Source organism: Sebastes fasciatus, chromosome 2 (genome assembly GCF_043250625.1).
Source record: "Sebastes fasciatus isolate fSebFas1 chromosome 2, fSebFas1.pri, whole genome shotgun sequence".
NCBI classification, from domain to species: Eukaryota; Metazoa; Chordata; class Actinopteri; order Perciformes; family Sebastidae; genus Sebastes; species Sebastes fasciatus.
The window spans coordinates 2,169,688-2,184,010 of record NC_133796.1 but is presented as its reverse complement, the minus strand read 5'-3'; the positions used below and the strand labels follow the sequence as shown (position 1 = coordinate 2,184,010).

At 44.7% G+C, this 14,323-nt stretch overlaps 1 protein-coding gene across 3 annotated transcripts in view; it reads right to left on the bottom strand.

Moving 5' to 3' along the window:
- Nucleotides 1–14,323, bottom strand: part of large2 (LARGE xylosyl- and glucuronyltransferase 2) — an 89,537-nt gene that overhangs the window by 29,590 nt on the left and 45,624 nt on the right. Inside the window, exon 1 of one of the 3 annotated variants that reach the window (XM_074657483.1) lies at nucleotides 6,932–7,422. The exons of 1 other annotated variant lie outside the window; for it this stretch is intronic. The gene's annotated coding sequence lies outside the window, so the exon portion shown is untranslated. Of the gene's footprint in view, nucleotides 1–6,931; nucleotides 7,423–14,323 lie in introns of those variants that run through there. One more of the 3 variants, XM_074657482.1, reaches the window with a different exon arrangement.

Here is a 14,323-nt window from a genome sequence, read left to right as displayed (position 1 = left end):
GACAGTTCTTTTGATTATTTTTTATAATGAAGATGTCTTTTTTTCCCCTGGCACCAAAGGGGGAATAAAGAAGTACAGAATAAACAACAACAAACGTCGGTATCAGACCAGAAGTTTGCAATCGGTGCATCCCTATTAATGCATCACAGTGGAAGATTTATAATGTTTTGAAACAGCGGCTTTGTAGCTCGTCAGCTAATGAATTAGTTAATATTAACTTGGTGAGTCTCAACACTCACTTATTTTAAAACAAACACTGTAAAAGTGTCTTAACACATGGAACCAAAGGAGCAGATTGATCTTGACGGTCAAGTTAGTCCGATCATCAACTGTTATTCTGTTCTATCATCACCCTGTTTGGATGCTTTCTATCGACAAATGTATTTGTAAAAGTAGCACAAAGGTTTAATTTATTCCTATTTGTTCGTATTTTAAAAACAGTATGCTTTTACTTTACAAGAGAAACGAGGACTAACAGACGAACGTTTTCTCAGGTAACGTTGGCTGGAGATGCTGCAGCAACACGTTCTCACCCCCACCTCGTCAAATAGTGCCGCCTGGTCAGTGCTGCTCGGCATCGGAGACCGACGCATGGCGTTCCCCTCTGGCGTTACTTTTAGATGGACAGGGATGGCGTGTGCATACATTCACCGGCCACTTTATTAGGTACACCTTGCTAGTGCCGGGTGGTCTTCATCTGCTTCAAGGTTGGACGTGTTGTGCGTTCAGAGATGGTATTCTGCATACCTTGGTTGTAACGAGTGGTTATTTGAGTTACTGTTGCCTTTCTATCATCTCCAACCACTCTGCCCATTCTCCTCTGACCTCTGACATCAACAAGGCATTTCCATCCACACAACCCCCGCTCACTGGATCTGTTCTCCTGTTCAGACCATTCTCTGTAAACCCTAGAGATGGTTGTGCGTGAAAATCCCAGTAGATCAGCAGTTTAATACTCAGACCAGCCCGTCTGGCACCAACAACCATGCCACGTTCAAAGTCACTTAAATCCCCTTTCTTCCCCATTCTGATGCTCGGTTTGAACTTCAGCAAGTCGTCTTCACCACGTCTAGATGACGTAATGCATTGAGTTGCTGCCATGTGATTGGCTGATTAGCCATTTGTGGTAACAAGCAATTGAACAGGTGTGCCTAATAAAGTGGCCGGTGAGTGTATATGCTCGTTACTTGCATAGTGTCCTATCAAAATAAACTTCCGTTTTCACAGGAAGTTAGGTTTAGGGCAACACAACCACTTAGTTAGGGTTGGGAAACGGTCGTGGTTGATGTTAACTTCACTGACTAGTGACTCACGGGACTGACGATACCGACGAGTCACGTGTCTAAAGACTGACGTGACAAAATAAGTCAATAAATGACTTTTAGTTTCTCCCGGGACACTGAACAGCGGTCTTCTGGTTGAAAGTCTTGTGTTTGTTGGACCCGTCCACCACCTCTCCCACTGCCCTGAACGGACTCTCACACTATTAATACTACGTTGTTGAAAGCCCGGTTCGTCACATACTGTTGCTAAAAGGCGCCTCATGAAGTACTTCATGAAGCAGTCTGAGCTGGACTTAAACCGGCCACCCGAGCCAAGTCCCTACAGACTGAACTACTGATGCTGACATGCTGAACTCAGATCAGTTTGACTGCTGAGTCAAAGTGCGATGAAGACTGCAGTCTGCAGCTTTATCAGCACACACACATCACGGTTGAATAATTAGTGAAGCAGCTGTAAACACTGAGACGTAGAAACAGAAGCACTGGACTCAGGCCAGGCATCATTCAGCTGATATCAAACACAGGAGGAAACATCCACACCCTCTAACAACACAATACCAGTACTACTGGGAGTCACACAGTCCGTCCTGATGTCACTACAAAGGTCATAATACTGTCCAACATTTCACCAACAGGATGTTGTTTATTAACGTCATCTTCAGGGTTTCGGTGTTCTAAACTTCTAAACTCCAACGTGTGAAAAACTGGTGCAGCTTTTTAAAAACACCGGTGTATTGTCCATCGCCCTCCAGCGCTGCTTATTTTATCATGTTTCAGCATCTTCCTGCCCTATTTTCTCCCTCCTCACCCTTCAGACGCTTCAGGACTCCGACCAGAATCAGAGCTCTGCAGCAGGAGGAACAAACCTTTGATTCTGTCCTGCAGCGTGAAAACAGACGACTCCTCTGGTTCCATCACAGCCCTCAGTGAGAGAACATGTTGTCATATGTAGGTGAACACGGGGTCAACGGCACGATGACGAGACGAGAGAACACGTCAGCTCAGCGATAACAGCACTAGCTGCATATAAAGAGATAAAATGACATTAATAAAGTCATTGATAAGACACGGAGAGGAGAAGCATTAGAAACACATAATCATAAAACTGCAACTCCAAATTAAAAATACAAATGTAAAATTTGCCAAAAAAGGGAATCGTGGTATCAATCTAAAAAAAAAAAACTCAGCAATTAATTTCTAATTACAGCTATCTGGAAATTATTAACAAAAGTTGTGGATAGTACCTGGTACTTTTTTGGTACCACCTCGGTCGAGGTCCAGGTGGAGTTAAAAACTGCAGACCACTGATTGGTCAGAGAGAATCGTCACGAGCACGACACGGGACATCCTGCACAAACCCGCCGTCTTTAAATAACCAAACTACCGTCATTAGCGATTCTTTTTATTAACTTGACCCACATTTTCAAAAGATGGCAGCCTGCAAAACTAAACCATACACTATGCCGTACAGTGCGTATACACGTCACGAAAATGCGATATACTCGCCTACGAATATTTTGCGCAACGCGATATCACGCCAAAGCGTGTAATAGACCCGCCTGTCCACCAGAGGACAGCATGTCAGTGTCACGTTTTGCCTCGCTGAGCGTGAATTTTCGCTATGACAACGGAGCAAACTAGGAGAGACTAAACATCTCTCAATCCTCCCGACTCTGCAGCATATTGCTAAATGTATGTGTGTTTAATAAAAGTCAGCAGACAGAACGCTGAGACCAGGTGGTCTTCTACCTGAGACCAGGTGGTATTCTACCTGAGACCAGGTGGTATTCTACCTGAGACCAGGTGGTATTCTACCTGAGACCAGGTGGTATTCTACCTGAGACCAGGCGGTATTCTACCTGAGACCAGGCGGTGTTCTACCTGAGACCAGGTGGTATTCTACCTGAGACCAGGTGGTATTCTACCTGAGACCAGGCGGTATTCTACCTGAGACCAGGTGGTGTTCTACCTGAGGCCTCGTAGCAGGTTCATCCGTCTGTGGCTCAGATCATACATATTTCATCATATACAGATTCACAAGTCAAATATAACTCCTTCATTTCTCGCTCTGTGGACGCTCCCCGTCCTCGCCTGTTTTGTTTTTGTGCTCGTGACAGCAGAGAGTTGCTGCACTAAGTTCCTCTTCAGATTTTAATTGGATTCCTTTAGGTCATAAAGGCGTGCTCGACTTAATCTGCTGTACTGTCAGCAGGCCGGCCCGCTCGGTGAGGTCGCCTGTATTTCTTTGTGATTTATCAGAGTAAGCTGAGGTGGGATTAGTGGGTTTGTGACCGGGGACGACCTTTTCATTTCATTTCCCAGCAGTCCCACAGACACAGACAGGAATCACAATGATACACTGCTCTCTCTCTGTCTCTCTCTCTGTCTCTCTTTGTCTCTTATCCACAGATGAGCTGGACCACGTCTCTCATTTTACTCTCTGAACACCACACAGGGTTTCACATCATCACTGCTCTTCTATTCTTAACATATTATAGAGCGCTGTCAATCAATTAAATATATAATCCTCAAAGTATAAAGACATTTCCCTCACAGATTAGTGCTATTCTCTTTTTAATTTATAATGTTTTATTCTTCTGGTGAATATAATCCATCAGTCTTATTTCCATAGATGTATTTAGTATCTACAGTTCCCTTTGTTAACACCTTATTTTGAAAAGCAGACGTAGTCCCACGTGTCTACTTCCTCTAACTTCTCCAAGGTGGTCTCTAGCTCTCCCGTCAGCTCCGTTCTCTTTATCCATCCATGGTCAGCTCCATCGGGGCCGTTTCAATGCAGACAACACAAATGTCAGTATCTGGGTGCTCTACAGTTGTAGCGTCGGCCCATTTGACCACGGAGACGAGAGCAACGGCCGTCTCCACCGCCAAGTTACCGCCATACCATAACGTTACCTCCATACCATAACGTTACCGCCATACCATAACGTTACCTCCATACCATAACGTTACCTCCATACCATAACGTTACCTCCATACCATAACGTTACCTCCATACCATAACGTTACCTCCATACCATAACGTTACCTCCATACCATAACGTTACCTCCATACCATAACGTTACCACCATACCATAACGTTACCTCCATACCATAACGTTACCTCCATACCATAACATTACCACCATACCATAACGTTACCTCCATACCATAACGTTACCGCCATACCATAACATCACCGCCATACCATAACGTCACCGCCATACCATAACGTCACCGCCATACCATAACGTTACCGCCATACCATAACGTTACCACCATACCATAACGTTACCTCCATACCATAACGTTACCACCATACCATAACGTTACCTCCATACCATAACGTTACCTCCATACCATAACGTTACCACCATACCATAACGTTACCTCCATACCATAACGTTACCTCCATACCATAACGTTACCTCCATACCATAACGTTACCTCCATACCATAACGTTACCTCCATACCATAACGTTACCTCCATACCATAACGTTACCACCATACCATAACGTTACCACCATACCATAACGTTACCTCCATACCATAACGTTACCACCATACCATAACGTTACCTCCATACCATAACGCTACCACCATACCATAACGTTACCACCATACCATAACGTTACCACCATACCATAACGTTACCTCCATACCATAACGTTACCACCATACCATAACGTTACCTCCATACCATAACGTTACCTCCATACCATAACGTTACCGCCATACCATAACGTTACCTCCATACCATAACGTTACCTCCATACCATAACGTTACCTCCATACCATAACGTTACCTCCATACCATAACGTTACCACCATACCATAACGTTACCTCCATACCATAACGTTACCACCATACCATAACGTTACCTCCATACCATAACGTTACCACCATACCATAACGTTACCTCCATACCATAACGTTACCACCATACCATAACGTTACCTCCATACCATAACGTTACCACCATACCATAACGTTACCTCCATACCATAATATCACCGCCATACCATAACGTTACCGCCATACCATAACGTTACCTCCATACCATAACATTACCACCATACCATAACGTTACCACCATACCATAACGTTACCTCCATACCATAACGTTACCACCATACCATAACATTAACACCATACCATAACGTTACCTCCATACCATAACATTACCACCATACCATAACGTTACCTCCATACCATAACGTTACCACCATACCATAACGTTACCTCCATACCATAACGTTACCACCATACCATAACGTTACCTCCATACCATAACATCACCGCCATACCATAACATCACCGCCATACCATAACATCACCGCCATACCATAACGTTACCGCCATACCATAACGTTACCTCCATACCATAACGTTACCGCCATACCATAACGTTACCGCCATACCATAACGCTTCCTGCTAACTTTTTCGGACTTCTTTTCAAACATTTTGTAGACATTTTTCTGCCTTTTTTTTCCCGGAAATATTTTAGACATTTTTCAAATTTTCATTCAGACATATTTCTGCTTTTTTGGGACACATTTATTTTCATTTTTTTTTTGCCTTTTTTCGGAAATATTTCAGACTTTAATTCAGACATATATTGGCCTTTTATCGGACATATTTTGGACCTTTGTTTGAAAAAATGTTGGCCTTTTTGGGACAGTTTTTGGGCCATATTTGGGACATACTTTGGCATTTTTTCAGCCTTTTTTAAAAACAATTTTCAGACATTTCAGCTTTTTTCAGCATTTGTTCTGACTTATTTTCTGGAAGTTAGCATGCAGCTTTAGCTCTGCTCTGTCTAGCTCTGCTTTTCCTGTCAATGTGTGAAACCCAAAGTGTTTCCATCCTTTACTGGATGTGTAGTGTTTACCACGCTGGATTTAACATGGGAGGGTGCAGGTCGTATCCACGACGACCCTCCAACGTTTTACACTCTCTGAGGTTTGTTTTGGTTGACGGATACGGAACGGATATGACGTCACGTTACTCAGACTACCACAATAAAAGTAGTAACTTCCTTCTACCTCCGTATAGACTCAGATGGATCAAATATATAGATTCTGGCAAGGCGATTGGAGAGGTAAGATATGTTGTAGGAGGAGAAGAGACAAATACCTTTAACTTCCCCTCTTATCGCCCCGATCTAATGAAGGTCATAGCATTTCATTTGTGCTGCTCAAAGCAGTGATGAATTACATTTGAAAAACCCAACAGCAAATCTCTTTTTCAATGGAATGACTTTCTACCAGAGACATATGTCTTATTAAATCTGTCCACAGGGAGGCCTGTGGACTATCCACACATAAATCCCATTCATCTCCATCGTACTGAGACAAACATCTCAAACCAAACTAAACCAGATGTATATTCTGCACGGACAGAAACCACAGGAGGTAAAGTGAAACAGCTTGTAACACATCACAACACACATCAAGAAATCAAGCAGGTGTAAAGACGCCCTGTAATAACGTCTCAAAGGCAAACAGATAAATAAAAGTCAGCGGTCGCCTGAGAGATGAAATAAAGAAGATGAATGAACAGACAGAAACCTGATGAGAGGAGAAGCTGGAAGAACAATCTGCACTATAAAAGCTCAGCGTTGAATGGAAGATAGTTGCGTACCTCCTTCTCCTCATATCCACACAGATAAATACACTGAACAGTCCTTTACGTCCACGTCTGCAGCTTCTGAAGTCAAACTGAGCAGAATGACGCTGCAGAAACAAGCTGGAACTAATGTTCAGAGTGAGCCAGTAACCAGCAGCAGAGACCTTTGCCCTGTCGTCCTACCTGGAGATATCTCGCTGTGCTCTAAACATGTGGTTACACGTCCACGTTCAGCAGCGCAGAGCGAGCTGAGAGCTCTTCTTCCTCCTTCATCCTCCTCCTCCTCCTAATCCTCCTCTTTCAGAGCTCTTTTCTTTCTCTCCGCAGACTTTTGTCCCAATTCTTCAACCTCTGTCGTTGCTTCATGCCCTCCTTTTCCTTCCCTCTGCTGCTCTCCTCCCACTGCTCCTCCTCCTCCTCCTCCTCCCCGTGCACAAACACACCATAAATCGCCTCCACCTCCGAGGGCACGGCTCTGATTTCAGCCCCCTCTCCTCCCTCTCCTCCCTCTCCTTCCTCTACTTCCTCTCCTTCCTCTCTCTTACTGAAACAAGTTGAGCTCCGTCAGGCCGACGGGAGGAGAAAGGTGGAAAGAGGAGAAGCAAGAGGGAGAAAGGAGAGGTGTCACCTTACATACTGTCAGGAATAATAGAGAAGAGCTTTGTCTCGCTTTTCTTTCTTCTTTTTTTTAAAGCTGTGGAATGCAAAAGTCTTTGAAAGTAAAGAAGAAGAAGCGTTTGGATTCGGTTGTCTCAGTGTTTGCAGGAGGGCGAGCACAACTCTCATTTTGCACTTTCAACCAATGAACCTGCAACCGGTCAGCAACGGGGAGAAAGGAGTCGAGGTTGTGTTCATGTTAGCAGGTTTCTTGTTGGTGGGGGGGTGATTTTGTTTTGCTGCAGTAGAGTATCCACCCTGCAGGTGTGATACAGGAACCGTGGTAGTGGTTGCTAGGAGCAGTTACCTATGTTGATTTAAGAATTGTTATTTCTGTAAATCAACTTACAACAACCTGTACAGCTGCAAACATCTCATACACTGTGACACCATCAAATCTTATTGTTCTAGCTCCGACCCCGGGGCGATGACATCCTCATGCTGAATCCTGCCTACAAAGCTCCAGCTGCTCAACCATGTTTCCACTGAACACAACATCAGTCATGTTTAAATCACTGAAGGAAGAAGAAGAAGAAGAAGAAGAAGAAGAAGAAGAAGACAACCTGACCTGAAAACGTTTAATGAAAAGGTGAAACACTGAAACTAAACTAAACCTGTGATCACTGATTATTGATTGGGAACATACAGTACATCTGTAAATTGATTGTAATGTATGATGTTGTATTATGTGATTTTATGTATGATGTGCTATTCTGCATTTTTTTATTTATATTATCTTTTTATTAAAAGCCTAACCAGGGTAAGGTCTGCAAATTAGACAAGGCTAGAAGTCCTATATACGTTGCATTGGTTGCACTTTAATTAAGTGTAACAATGCCTGCATGTATTGTCCCTGTCAAATAAACTAATAAATACAATTAAAAAAATCTGGATATGTGAAAACAAACAGATTTGGGCTGTCAGTCTGAACGTGGCGAGGTCTAGGTGAAGACCTGATTTAAACCTCCAAGGTGGCAGGTTTAACCTCAGATTACCGTCAGTGGACACACATGGATTATATGGACCTTTTCAGTGAGAAATATATTTTTCATGAAACTAGTTTCTGATCTTATTTCATAAAGGAAACACAGCGGAGATCATGTTCATGCTGGAGCTCAGATCTGCATTGTTGTCACCAAAACATGAACATCCTTTGGGGTGTTTGTGTTCATCGGTGGTCGAACAGTAACTAAACCAGTTTTAACTACTCTAGATTAAGGTCCTGGTTTAATAAATAACTTGTCCAGGAAAGTGATTTCCTCTGTCTGAGACTTCCTGCTGTAGACGGCGTTAAACAAACACCTGGAGTAGCTGCAGCAGCGAGCGGGGATTTGCTCGTAGCTTTGTATTTGCCAAACAATGATTTCATTTGGAGTGAACTCATCCCGGCTCATCCTCTGTTTCTTCTGAGCCCGGAGGCATGAAGGTATAAGTTCCTTATTAACAAAAGCGGGATCATGGGGGAGTGAGCTCTGTAATTAAAGAGTACACAGACCGGAGGAGCGCCGGGCCAGTCGGAGCACGCCGCTGCATGCCTGAGCTGCAGAGCTAACGAAGCTCCGCTGATGGATGCTCCATTAAGGACGGAGATCAGCGGAGCGGATCAGGAGGAGGGAGGCTGGGAACCGACTGCACCTCCACAGCTCTTATCTCTTCTCCGGAAACAACTCACACAACAAGCCGTAGCCTCCGGGGGGTGGGGGCTCTACACAGCAACGCCAGGAACGCCGGTAATCATCTTCTGTAATGTAAACTGTGAGCACAGACCGGGACAACTTCTACCTGCATCCTCACGTTAGTTCAGGTTATTATCAGTCACTAATGCAAATATCTCACTGCAATAGGTTAGAAAAACTGAGAGACAAATCCCTTTTCCAGATCTCCTCTGTTCCATTAGCTTCACTCAGTATCTTTCTGATCGTTCTTTCTTAAGAGCTGAAACATGATGCAGCTTTTACGTCCATATTCTAAGATAAGTATCTGCTGCGTATCTCAGCCTGAGATCTCTTCTTCCTCTGAGCTCCATTAAAACACGTCACTGAGCATCACTGTTCTTCCTTCATCACCATGAACACACACACACTGTAGTTCATTCTGACTCAATCCCACCTACACCGTCCTGCTGACACTGATACTCACCGGAGCTCCACATGTGGATTAATCCGCCGCTGAAAGTAGTCCCCAACAAATGCACTACTGCAGGCTGTTCTCATACACCGTTCGTACCTATACCTACGAAAAGTAACACACTGTAAATCATATACATACAACTTGTATGTAATCATGAACCAGGAAGTATAAGGAGCAACAAACGCCGTGTAGGGAGGAGGTCAAAAAAACATCAGACTTTCACCCAGAAGGCCGCTGTAAAGTTTGGTTTATACTCGCGCAGGCCTCCGTAGACGGCGCGCACGCTACGAGCATGCTCAGCACGTTGCTCAGCACGTTGCTCGTTGCAACGTGCTCCAAAACGCCAGGAGGCGTACAAACTAAATATTCTGTGGATAAGCAAGAAGTCAACGAGTGTGACCGGAAAGGAAAGTAGGTTGCCTGGCAACAGCAGTAAACACTAAACACCGACGTACGTACCGCCAAACATTGCATCTGTGAGCTGTAATCATTACTGTCGCTTACCTCCAAGTCTAAAAGGACATTCTGTCTCTCGGTGCTTCTCCTCGGGTCGCCACTACTTTCATTATAGTTAGCTTTTACAAAACGAGCTCTTGTATTCTTTCCTCAGTGTGTTGCCTATTTCTTTCCAAGTATTTAATGTCATGTGACTGTCCCTGAGGTCATGTGACTGTCCCTGAGATCATGTGACTGTCCCTGAGATCATGTGACTGTCCCTGAGGTCATGTGACTGTCCCTGTGGTCATGTGACTGACTGGTCTCTCAACGAACAGATGTAGAGACGTCTGTACAGGCCGACCTGCTCGGCCGGTCTTCCCTCAAAGTCGTCCGTGTTGAGATGAAAGTCGCAGCGCGTGCAGTCGGCACATAGTCAGAAAAAGAGGTGCACGACAAACCACCGCGACAACTTCACACAAACGTCATTTTCTGGCAGGCGCACCTTGCACCGGCTTCACTACGCCGTCCATAAACCTAGCTGTATACTCACTAGAGCACCAAATGTGGATTAATCCGCCGCTGAAAATAGTCCCCAACAAATGCGCTGTTGCCGGTTGTTCTCAAACACCGTTAGTAATTATACCTTTTCCTCATTATGCTGATAGAAGACGTGATCCGGGTGGCGTTACATTCCTTTCAACTCATATTCTCTGTCACAAGTTAGAAGTATATAAACCTAACGTCTAGACCAGGCTGCAAACTGTAAATCTAAAACAGAGCAGCAGCATTTAAAGTGTTTAGCCGTCGTAGTGAAGCAGACTGATAGAAAACAAGAAGAACTTTGACACAACCAACAACAACATATCCCAGGAGTCTTAGCTTCCAACAGCAGCAGCAGCACCCGCGAGGCTCTGATAGCGTCTAACAAAACATCTTTAACTTGTTATACCTGAGAGAGAGAGAGAGAGAGAGAGAGAGAGAGAGAGAGAGAGCGAGAGAGAGAGAGAGAGAGAGAGAGAGAGAGAGAGCGAGAGAGAGAGAGAGAGAGAGAGAGAGAGAGAGAGAGAGAGAGAGAGAGAGAGAGCATTATTTCTCCTCTGAGATGAAACCAGGTTTTAACCAACAGAGGTCAGAAGGTCAACAACACTTTCAGCAGTTTACTCCGAGAACAACAGCATCTGTGTTTCTGGTCTGCGGTCCTCCGGCTGCTGGTGGGAGACGATCAGGTGACTGTCCTCTAGACGACTTGACAACTAAACATCAACACATCCCTCCTTGTTATGAGGTCAGAGGTCAGAGATCAGGTTTACTGGCCCACCGGGGGGGAAGGGGAGGTTACTGCAGACTGGTGGCACATAAACAAGAGGAAGGTGAAGAGATGCCGGCTCCAGTTTCTCTGGTGAACAGAGAAAGAGTTTGGTGGAGGAGAGACCCAGAGCCGGGTTCTGCCCGAGGTTTCTACCCGCTAAGGGGGAGTTTTTCTTGCATGCTTATGGGGGATCTCTTGTATAGAGTACGGTCTAGATCTGCTCTAAACTCTATAAACTGAATTGAATTTAAGGGACGAATATTCTCCAACAGGAGACGGACAGCAGCTGAACAAGAGGTTATGTTGATGCTACTTTAGTACTGCGTAGGCGGACATGTCCTCAGATTTAGGCTGCACAGGGTCGGCCCGCACGGACAGGCACTTATTTTCTAGGATAACCCGACTTTTAAACTACATCTAATTCTAACCTTAAAGGATAACTTGTGTAATATTTCAACCAGGAACCTATTTCCCCATGTTTTTGTGACAAAGACGAGCACTTTTAGTGAACGTAACCTGACAGAACCAGGTTGCTCCAGGTGATTACATTACAGCTGGTTTAGCAGCTGGTTTAGCAGCTGGTTTAGCAGCTGGTTTAGCAGCTGGCGGCGGCAGCGTCCTCTCTCAATACTGGATCAGTTTCAAAAAGTGTTGTCCCCTATTAGTCACTTAAACAGTTATCCTTTAACCAGAAAAACAAATCATAACCCTCAAATATCCCTTTGACAAAGTGACCTGAGAAATGTCCTCAGAGTCAAAGTCCAAACTCTAAACACTCTAAATGATCATCACAAAGATAGAAGGACAGATGCTTTTAGGAGCCAACATGTAGGGCGTGTTCACACCAGCCTTGTTTAGTCCGGTTGAACCGAACCCTGGAGCGTTTACCCCCCGTGGTGCGGTTTGTTTGGGTCGGTGTGAACGCAGGAATCGAACCCCGGTGCAGACCAAACAACCGCTCCCTGGTCCGCTTCGAAGGGGCGGTCTTGGTCCGCTGTCAAGTGAACTCTGAAGCGGTTCATTCTGGTGTGAACACCATTTAAACCAATCACAGGAAGCGGATCATTTTATCATTTCATTAGTTAAAAGAACATTTCCTAGCAAAATGTTGAGTAGCAGGAGACGAACCTGGACTCACCACCAAATGAGATGCCTCCTTAACATATGGACTGAAGATGATGACGGCGTCTTCCTCCAAATGCCTGCATTAATAAATGATTTAATACCCGCTGTCTCTACTAGAGTTTGCTGATCTGAGCTCCAGATCACCAACATGAACACAATCTGACAGACTTTTTAGTCGTTGTTGAAATTTTTTTTTGCCAAATTTGAGGAGATTCCCTCGAGGCGTTCCTGAGATGTACGAACAACCTGAAATCACAACGCCTCCGGCCGCAGCTGTCGCCGCCGTGGAAAATAATAAACTACAAAAATAAACCCAAAAGTTTGCTGCAAACGGAAAAAAGAAAAAGCCAGATTTGTGTCCTTCAGGACGAGAAGACAAGAAGCTAGTTGAGATTCAGAGTGTTTGCTGGCGCTGCAGAGACGATAGAGAGGATCTCTCTCCATCTCTTTCAGTGTAAACATGTGCTGCCCTCTGGCTCGGCACTACCCACCCACACCGACTGTATAAATAATACCACAATAAGAGCTCTTCTGTCTGTTTCTGAGCTCTGTGGCTGCCTACACACTGAACATTATCTCTCACACACACACACACAGAGTCGGCTTCAGGACAGCAGAGCGGGTCAGAGGTTCTACTGAGACTCTATTATTAGCAATCAGCCGCCGTATCTTCACCTGCTGTTTTCTGAGCAAACACACAGGTTGATGATGTCGTACAGAGCAAACATACCATAACATATCTGTGGGGGTTTTACGAGGCTGTGGATCGATACAGATGACTCAGATTCCTGCCTTTAAAAACTGACTTTCTTGCACAAAACTTTCTTGTGAAATAACTCTCCTCCTTTGGAGATACAACACAAACTGTAAAAGAGTTCTGCAACATATGAGAGGTCGTCAGTGCCCTCTGTATGACCTCTACCACTGCAGGAACTCACTGAAATGTTAACATGCTTGTATTCACTGTCACAGGAGGTTTTATTCTGTGCTCGCTCTGAGGACGAGTCGTGAACAACAGGTGCATCCATCATCAGTCTGCTCCTCTATCAGCTGCTGACTAACCTTTGCACACATCACCAGTTCATGCAGTTTTATGGTACAGAAACGTCTCATGTTGATGTTTTGTATGTTACGCTACACTCGTAGAACTGGATGCATCCAGGTAACGATGTGACTCATTACTGAGCAGCTAGAAATCCAGCTTCACAAAGTGTGCCGCTGTTAGTCACAATAGGGATGAGTACCAAAACCCGGTACTAAACGAGCCCCGACGTTACTGGTTCTGCTATCGGACCAGAGACCCTGCTCTTAGCCACGATGGCGGAGAGAACAAAACGGACCGTAGACGATGATCGCTGCCAAAAGTGAAACAAGTCTTTTGCTAGTAAGGACGGACACGCGAACAATCTGTCAAAACATCTGGAGAGAGTTCATCAGTTTCGTCCCTCGTTGTCCCATCCACCTCCATCACTTTATACTTTATAATAATGAGTTAGCACGTACGTTCTGCTGCTGCGTTTAGAGGAAATAACTCTCCACACCAGCAGGCGGCGCTAGTCTGTATTCATCATTCAGAAAGGGGAACAGGAAGAGCGAGGACAGGGGATAAACAAGCTGTTATGATACGTACAGGAAATAAAGCGGCGTCTGCCGACCATTTTCACACCACTCTCACTCACCGCTTAGCTTCATTCCAGATGTTCATGTCGCTGTGAAAACATCTGGAATGATCAGATGAGATGAAGATG